The 9,228-nt window shown below is 36.9% G+C and overlaps 1 pseudogene; it reads left to right on the top strand.

Moving 5' to 3' along the window:
• The first annotated feature begins 523 nt into the window (after window positions 1-523).
• On the top strand, window positions 524-580 carry LOC111821736 (uncharacterized; annotated as a pseudogene).
• Window positions 581-9,228: the final 8,648 nt, after the last annotated feature.

The following is a 9,228-nucleotide window of genomic DNA, read 5'->3' on the forward strand; positions in this document are numbered from 1 at the left end:
ACATTTGACAAAGTCAATCTTTTCTCCACTTACCATGATGTTGCTTTTTGGTCCAGTTACCATAGTTGCCATAGTTGTCCTTTATTCTCACGTTTCTCTCCATGTCCTTTCTTGCCTTGGTCATGCTGTACTGATTTCTGCCATATAATGCTTTTTGAGGAAGCATCATACCATTTTCCAAAGTTGTTGTACCATTTTACATTTCCACCAGCAGTGTATAAGAGTTCCTGTTTCCCTGCAACCTGGCCAACATTTGCTATTTTCTGCTGTTTTTTTAATTAGTGCTAGTAACATAGGGGAACACTGGTGACATAGTGGTTGAGTGCTACGGCTGCTAACCAAAAGGTTGGCTGTTCGAATCCACCAGGTGTTCTTTGGAAACTCTACGGGCAGTTGTACTCTATCCTATAGTGTCTCTGTGAGTTGGAATGGACTTGATGGCAATGGGTAACAGGTAATAGTAACGTAGGGGTGAGATGTTATCTTACTGTAGTTTGATTTGCATCTTTCTAACAGCTAATTTTCTGCATGGCCCCTGTGCAAGGATGACACCCAAATTCGTGAAGAGTTCCATATTTTTGGAAACTCTGGTGGTATGGAAACCCTCGTGGCATACTGGTTAAGTGCTAAGGCTGCTATCCAAAAGTTTGACAGTTCTAATCCACCAGGCGCTCCTTGGAAACTCTATGGAGCAGTTCTACTCTGCCCTATAGGGTCACTGTGAGTCAGAATCTACTCAACAGCAATGGTTTTTTGTTTTGTTTTGTTTTTTCTTATGACTAATGATCATGAGCACTTCTTCGTATATTTATCAGCCCTCTGAATGTCTTCATTGGTTAAGTGTCTGTTCATATCTTTTTGCCCAATTTCTATTGAATTTTATGTCTTTTTATTGTTCAGAAGTTGACATTTTTTATGAATTTTAGAGATTAATCCCTTGTCATATATTTTGTAGCCAATTTTTTTTCCTAGTCTGTAAGTTCTTTTTTTTACTTTTTTGATGAATTTTTTTGATGAGCATAAGTGTTTAATTTTTTGGAGCTCCCAGTTATCTAGTTTATCTTCTGGTGTTTGTGCACAGTCAGTTATCATCTGTATTGAATTTGTGCCATTTATTAGGGCCGCTAGCATTATTCTTATTTTTTCTTCCATGCTCTTCATTGTTTTAGTTTTTACCTTTATGTCTTAGGTCCATTTGGGGTTAGTTTTTGTATATATTGTGAGGTGTGGCTCCTGTTTCATTTTTTTAATTAATGGACATACATTTTTGCCAGCACCATTTGTTAAAAAGACTGACTTTTCCCCATTTTGTGTGCTATGGTCCTTTATCAAAGATCAACTGACCATGTTGTTGTTGTGAGGTGTCGTTGAGTTGGTTCCAACTCATAATGACCCTATGTACAACAGAACAAAACACTGCCCAGTCTTGTGTCATCCTCATGATTGTTGTTATGCTTGAGCCCATTGTTGTAGCCACTATGTCAATCCATGTCATTGAAGGTCTTCCTCTTTTTCACTGACATTGTACTTTACCAAGCATGATGTCCTTCTCCAGGGACTGATTCCTCCTGACTACATGTCCAAAGTATGTGAGACATGGTCTCACCATCCTTGCTTCTAAGGAGCACTTTGGTTGTACTTCTTCCAAGACAGATTTGTTCATTCTTCTGGCAGTCCATGGTATATTCAGTATTCCTTGCCAACACCACAACTGAAAGATTGATGGACTCATGTCTGGGTTCTTGATCCTGTTCCATTGATCTATGTGTCTGTCATTGTACCAGTACCAGGATGTTTTGACTACCATGGCTGTATAGTAAATTCTGATATCAGGAAACATGAGGCCTCCTATTTTGTTCTTCTTCAATGTTGCTGTACTTATCCAGGGCCTCTTTTCTTTCCATATAAAGTTGGTGATTAGTTTTTCCATCTTGGTAAAGAATGGTGCTGACTATTTCTCTTTTTAATGGTGTTAGAGTTAGTTTTATGTATTTTGGTGCCTTTTCATTGGGTGCATATGTATTTATTATGGTTATGTTTTCTTGGTGGATTTATCTTTCAGTCATTATATAATGTCTTTCTTTATCTTTTATGGTGGATTTTGCCTTAAAGTTTATTTTGTCAGAGATTAATATTGCCATTCCTGCTCTTTTTTGGTTATTGTTTGCTTGATATATTTTTTGCAGCCTTTGATTTTTAATATATTTATATCTTTGTATATACAATTTGTCTTGTAGCCAGCATCTTGATGGGTCATGTTTTTGTTTGTTTGTTTATTTTGTTTTTGTTTTTTAATCCATTCTGCTACTCTCTACCTCTTTAATGGTGCATTTAAGCCATTTACACTCAATGTGATTATCAATAGGTACATATTTACTGCTGTCATTTTGTTGTTGTTGTTGTTCTTTTTTTGTGGTGTTGAAGATTTCTTTGTTCCACTTAATTTTCTGCAGTGATTTCTTTTTTTTTTGAATGTTTTTTTCATTTCTTTCCTTCTTATTGATTTTGTCAGTACTGAGACTTTACTTTTTTATTCTTTTTTATTTTGATGATTAGGTTTAACTTTCTTAGTGGTCACCTTGAAATTTAACTTTCTCTTCCTAAGTTTAAAGCAATATTTTACTTCTTGGTAGTGCCTTGACCCTCTCTCTATATGAAAGTTCTATAATTACATCATTTATCCCCCCTTTTTGTTTTGACATTGTTGTCATTTACAGATTGACATCTCTGATTCCCTGTTTTTAGTCTTTTAGCTTTGTTTTATTTTTGGGATTTCTTTATCATGGTTGGTATCTGGCTGATATTGACCTGTGTCCTAATCTCAGGTTGTTGCCTGGTGTTGATGATTTTCTATCCAAAGAACTCGCTATAATATTTCTTGTTAAGTTTGATCTGGTTTTCATAAATTCCTTTAATTTCTGTTTATCTGGAAGTGTCCTAATTTTGCCATCGTATTTGAGAGACAGTTTTGCTGGATCTATCATTCTTGGTTGGCAGTTAGTTTCCTTCAAGGTTTTATATATGTTTGTGATGATTAAGATTGTGTGTCTGCTTGGATGGGCCATGATTCTCAGTGTTTATATGTGATCGCCACCATGATGGGATATACTGTGAGTAGCCAGTCAGTTAAAAGGGAGTTTCCTTGGGCGCGTAGCCTGCATCCAAATATAAGTGGAAGTTCTGGATTTTGCCTGTTCTGGATCTTGCAGCTGTCTCCTGTTCATCTGACCTCTGGTTCTTGTTACTTGAGCTAGCAGCTAATCTGCCAGTCTTGGTATTCATCGATCTTCACAGTCTGTGAGCGGGAGCCCTGCTTTCCAACCTGCTGATCTTGGGTTTGCCAGCCCCTGCAGCTACATGAATCAGGAGAAGCCTCTATCCTGATCCACAGACTTGAGATGTTCCAGCTTCTACAGTAGCATGAGCCACTTCCTTGATATAAATATCTCTCTATATATATTTATATACTTTACTGTTTTTGCTTCTCTAGAGAACCCAGCCTAAGACAATGTTATCCCATTGCTTTCTTTTCTGCATGGTTTCTGCTGAGTAATCAGAGTTTAGTCTTACTGGTTCCCATTTGTGGGTGACTTTTCATTTTTCCCAAGCTTCTCTCAGGATTCTTTCATTGTCTTTGGTTTTGGCAAATTTGATTATGATGTCTTGGTGACTTTCTTTTGTGGTCCATCCTGTAAAGTGTTGGCTAAGCTTCTTGGATGGTTTTCTTCTCATCTTTCATGATAAAAGTGAAGTTTGATTTCAATAAATCTTCAACAGTTCACTCTGTGTTTTCCATTGTCTTCCACCCCTTGTTTTGGTATTCCAATCCTGCACAACTCTTTCTTCTTGATTGTGTCCCATGTAATTCTTAGGCTTTCTTCATTTTTCTTCATTCTTTTTTCCGAGTTTTCCTCAAATAAGTTGGTGTCAAGGGATTTGTCCTCAATTTCGCTAAGTCTGTCTTCCAGCAATTCAATTGTGCTCCTATATCCTTCTATTAAATTTTTCATTTCTGAGCATTTATTGTTAAACATTTGGATTTCTAGTTGCTGTTTTTGTATGGTTTCTAGTTGTTTATTTATTTTGTCATTTTGTTCTTGTATGTTTTACTGAATTCTTCTATTGCCTTCCTTGTGTTTTCCTTGATTTTATCTGGTTTCCTTAATCTCTTTCTTGATCTATTGGAGAACCCTGTATATTAGTCTTTTGAATTCCTTTTCAGGTAGTTCTATTACATTTCTTGTTCCAGAAAGTTATCTGGTTCTTTTTTTTTTTTTTTTTTGGTTACTTTCTGAAGCCATCTTGACCTACTTCTTTATGTGATTTGATACTGTCTGCTGTCTCTGAAGCATCAAGGTGTTATTATATTTATTGATTTATTGTATATTTGTTAGTTACAACCTGATTTTTTGCTTTATTTTGAAATATCCGAGTAGATGAGGTAAGTGTGCTACTCTGGTCACTAGTCTGGCTGCACTGGAACTCTCACTACCTGACTCTGGGTGGGTGGGGCAGCAACTGGATGTGATAGCTCATTTCTCTGTGTGCTAGTTTAGTGGGGTAGCTGAGATATAGCTAGCATTTCTGGTAAGATGATGTATCTGTCCTGCCAGTCAGTTAGATGTGAGTACAGGGATCATTCTCACTTGACATTGGGTTGGGTATTGTGTGTACACACTGTTGGTTGCTGGGTGTTCTGGTCTAGGGTGTCTGGGTCATCAGTCACTGGATAAGTGGCAAGTAACCTTTCACCAATGGTCCCTGCTAGGCCTGGTTGGGTGGGAGTGGTCGAAATGGTCACAAGTCTCTGCTTATGGTGGTTGGGTGATGTGGGGTCAAGGTAGGGGATTTGTTGCCAGCCCACAGGTATCCAGAAGGAAAGTGTGTCCCTATCCACTAGAGTGCACTGCAAGGGAGGGTGTGTCTCCAACCCTCAGGTCCCCAGCACTGGTTGCTACATGTAGGAGCATGTGGGTGTCTGAGCTCACTTGGCAACTGAGCTGAGGCTGCCTGCTTATGCTTGAGTTCCTCAGGCAGGGCAGGGCCAGCTCCCTTCCTGCGTTCAAGTTGCTGGGGAGGGTGGGACCAGAGGCACACCAGAGCTTCCCACCTGCACTTAGGCCACTTGGGCATGGGGCAGGCTGGGGTAGGCAGCAGAATTGGGGGGGAGAAAGAAAAAAAATAAGAAAAAGGGAAGCTCATATGGTGGTCCCCGGCAAACTGGGCTGTAAGGATCAGGAGGCTTTCACCATTGATCACCTTATTTCAATGTGGGTGTGTCTTCTCAGTTTCTCTGTGCCTTAATGGGAATTACATGAAGTTGCCTTGTGTGCTTCTCATCTGGGATCACAACTGTCTTTTTGTTAAGAAGGTCCTGCTGTGCCAGGCCAGTTGGATAGGCACCTCCATTCAGTCTTTTCTTGTTTGCTGTTTTCTGCCAGTTTCTTATTCCTTTCTGTATTTCATCTAGTTCTTTATCATGTAAATTGATGCTCAGGGTTCCAAGATTGACAGTTGTATCTGTTTCACTTGGTTTTTTTGGTATTTGCTGCAGAGGGACAATGTAGTGTATCTGACTAGTCTGCCATCTTGGCCACCACTACCTGTATTACTGTTATACTTAAGATGTTTTTTAAAAACCTTATCAGTAATAATTGTGTAGGTTTCACTTGAAGGCCAAAGAACTGTTAGTAAAATCAAGGTGGTTCTAGCTATTTGAGATTGATGTTCACCTGGTATGCTAATTAATACTGACTTAGTCTCATATTACATGTTAAATGGACCATGAAACTAAAATGAATAGCTTGAAAATTTCAGATTAAGAAAAGAAACTTAGGAATAAGGAAAGGTAGGCTCTGGGGATTTCTAAGAGTAAAAAACAAACCCCAAGTGTCCCAAAAATAAGTCAGATGAGTAGAGGTGACAAAATAGACTGATATGCACAGTTGAGAAATAGAACTGGATAGGTTATTTAGTGATTAACCAGTGGAAACTCAGTGGGCATCATGACTTAGGATGTACCGTTTTATTATATTCCTCATCTGTCACCAATATGATGCTGTGTACTCTGCACAGGAGTTTGGGCAATTAAAGTGGGCAGTGAGTGGAGGGAAAAACAAACAAACAAACAATACTCTTTACTGTGAATTTGGCATTTCAGGCTATTTAGCCAATTCTAAAATACATGAATTTTTGATACTTTACTTAAAATAAACTGACAGTTATATTATTTTTCTTTCAAACTCATCCCGAAAATTTTACCAAATTAGTATGTTACTATAAAGTTTTTGACACTAAGGTATGCAGTGTACTACTTTGTATCAAGTTATAGTGAATCAATTGATTTAAGGCAATTGAAGGATAAAAAAAATTGACCTTAATGTTAACTCTTCTATCAAAAAATTTCAAAGGTATTATGATATGTTAGAGGAAACTGCTGTTTTAGTCTTGAAAATGACCAGCATAAATAAATCTATGACACATATCAACTTTTTAGAAAGTCATAAATTAGTACAGTAGCTATATAAATATATTTTTATGATTACTTTCACATTTTAATAAGATTAAAAAAAACTAAAAACCCTTTGCCTTCGAGTCGATTCCAACTCATCACAACCCTATAGATAAGTAACTGTCATGTTACAAGCACTAACTACAAAAGGTATTGCATGCAATTGAAATAACTATGTCAAAAAGTATGTTATGCAATCACTTCATTTATAACATTTTGGGATAAACTAGAAATATTAAGTTACAAATGATGTATATTAATTGGAGCACTCTGGCAGGATAATCAAATGATTAGAAATTACATGTAGTCTTACTGGTTGAGAATTTGACAATGTAGCATTTGGGTTTAAACAAAGTATATACAGTGGTTAGTTTTGTAATGTATATGCTTATAAATATAATGAAAGCTATTTGTTTGAAACACTCGACCCCATTTAAATTGATTGCAACCTGGGGACAAAATTTGTATGATTTGCTTGAATTATTATTCAATAGTTAGTACTGCTGGTTTAAATGAATCATTGCATCATAAAAATGTAGGGCTGGAAGTAATCTCAAAGTCACCTTTTCCAACAGTGCAGAAGCAATCAAAACAAATGGAGTCTATAAGATGGCTATCTGTCTTGTCATTAAGAATTTCCCTTAAGAGAAGTTTACCAATCTCCCTGGGTACACGGCCCTCACGTCTGATTGGCCTGATTACCTAGAAACTAAGCCTGAATTTTACTTAAAATTTTAATAATGTTAAAAGATAGTAATTCTTCTGGAAAGTTTGGACATCTTACTCACTCTTCTATACTCAGCAATATAACTAACACTGGAGAGGCATTTCTCTTTCTTTTTAAGATCATCTCCACTTGTGTCTTTGCCCTCTATTTGAGTCTCTCCTGCTTTCTCTTATTGTGTATCTCTACCCAATTCCCTCCCAATTGCACTTTGCCTATGTTTAGACTCATTTTTCTAGTATCCCAAACAACCTTGCTGCAACTCATGATAACCTCCAAGAGCTATAGTCATATCTTTAGTTTCTAGTTATTAACACCTTTATTAATTACCTTGAGCTAGCAATTACATGCTGCATTCACTTCTATTTTTTCACATCCAAATCAGTTTTAACCCTTTCCTGTTTTAATCATTACTCGGTCATGCATTAAAACATTATTTCTAAATTCTTACTATTTACCCAAATTTTATGGTACTTAGAAGAGTGATAAGATAGTCAAAACAAAATAGAGTAGAAACAAAACAGGCTATGTTTTGCAGAACATATTTTATGATTCTATTCAAATTACTCTTAGGAAGGTCACTGCTAATAGTGTAGCAGCCTTTAATCTGTGCCATCTGACTCAGTCTTTTGGAATGTATGACCTAGTTGACCCTCTTTATTGACAATTTCCTCTCCCTTAGCTTCCATGAGTATAAATCTCTTATCAAGAGTCCACGCCAGGAATGATAAAAAATAGAAAGGAGATAATAGCAACCTGTGGGAGTAAACTCCTTTACCTGCACTGCTGCTCATGCCCAGATTCTGGCATGGTAAGTGTTGTCTCTGGATCTTGACACAACTCTGTTGCTCAAACACACTTGCTGCTGACTTGAACCTCAAATATTCTTTAGATTTTCAAAATTGTTTGCAACCTAATCCCCCTTCTTTTTGTCATTTTCTATGTTACAAAGCCATATAATACATTGCCACAGAATTATCTTTCTATAGCTCATGAGTGATTATATCATACAACTGCTCAACTTGTTTTATCCTTTCCTAATACCAAGAACTATGTAATGTATTTTCCCCCTTCTCGTCCAATCCCCAATACACAGACACCATGTGTATGTCTGCTCTCACACACATACAGACACACACGAAAAAAAGTTAAATGAAGACACGGACTTCTGTACTTCTCTATGCCAACAATGTAGCACAGTGCTTGGCAGTTATCAAGTGCATAATGAATATACTTTGAATGATTACACAAATAAAGGAATGAATGATCCTAATGCTTTTCTCTCATCTAAGTAAAGTTGATACTCCAGAAGATATAATATCTATATTTGGGATTTATATAATACCTAGAATACCACTGTGTGCTGTTGATGTTACACATACGTAGATTAAAACAAGAAGCAAATTTTAAATCCTCCCTTTACTGATGAGAAAACTGGGACCAAGACTAATCAGACAACATGCCCAATATTTCATCGAATGATATTGATAAAAATTTACTTCTGCTTGAGATTTTCTCCTTCTTCTTTTCTGTTGAATAATTAGTAGTTGTTCTTCTATTGGTATTTAGCGGTCATATCTTCTCATTGACTCAGTCTTATCCCTACAATACAGGCCAAGGCAAAATTCTACAGGAGTTATCAGTCTAAGATAGTTCAATCCTGTAGAATTTTGCCTTGGCCTGTCTTGTAGGGAGAAGAGTGTCTTGCTGAGATTGTAGAAGACATGCTTTCTTCCTGGCTCCATCACTCATGACACATGTTACTTGAAAATGCCATAGGTTTTTAGACTTATTTTCCTTATTTGCAAAACTGGAATATTTTCATTCTCAGGTAAAAGTGAAAATGTGTTCCAGATTGTCTATGTGTAAATGGAGAGCAGGGGAGTAAAGTGTTCCATATGGTTGCCAGGTTCTTGATAGAAAATATATCTTCAAAATATCTTCTGACTAAAAACTATGAGAAATAGTACTCATAGTGGCTCTCCCAAAGTAT

The sequence above is a fragment of the Trichechus manatus genome, unplaced genomic scaffold (genome assembly GCF_000243295.1).
Source record: "Trichechus manatus latirostris isolate Lorelei unplaced genomic scaffold, TriManLat1.0 scaffold00101, whole genome shotgun sequence".
Taxonomy (NCBI): domain Eukaryota; kingdom Metazoa; phylum Chordata; class Mammalia; order Sirenia; family Trichechidae; genus Trichechus; species Trichechus manatus.